The following is a 578-nucleotide window of genomic DNA, read 5'->3' as shown; positions in this document are numbered from 1 at the left end:
ACGTCGTCCTCGGAGTCATCCTGGAGATAGGCCTGAAGACCGGTGGCGTTCGGCGTATCCTGCCGTAGCGGGCTGAGCAGCTTGGGTGGTGGCTTGGCGAAAGCTCTGATTTCGCTGAGCAGGTCCAGGTCAATTGACGAGAGCGCGATGTGTCTCTCCCCCTCGACAGAAGGTGCATCTCCCGGTATAACTTCTTCCGTGAAGACATACTGCTTCTCTGGGGTGTCAAAAAAATCAAAGATGAAGTCGTAAAAAAATTGTCGGCTGTAATATTTCTTCTACAGTTGATGAAAGGTTCAACTAATTTCATCACAACAAATTCGCTGAGTGGTATTGACGTCGGTCTGGTTTCATCACGTCCTAAGTAAGGCAAACCGTTTACAAGGTATTTGGTTTTTACATCAGACGCTAACCAAAACTTTATGCCAAATTTGTCGGGTTTGTTTGGCATATATTGTGTAAATTTACATATAGTTTTCGTAGGAAAGAGTTGCTCATCAATGCTGAGATCCGCACCTGGCTTGTAACAACTCTGGCAATTTTCTATGAATTGCTTCCATACGTCTGAAATGAGAGCG

The sequence above is a fragment of the Augochlora pura genome, chromosome 3 (genome assembly GCF_028453695.1).
Source record: "Augochlora pura isolate Apur16 chromosome 3, APUR_v2.2.1, whole genome shotgun sequence".
Classification (NCBI taxonomy): Eukaryota; Metazoa; Arthropoda; class Insecta; order Hymenoptera; family Halictidae; genus Augochlora; species Augochlora pura.
The sequence above is the reverse complement of the archived record's forward strand: the minus strand, read 5'-3'. Positions refer to the sequence as shown.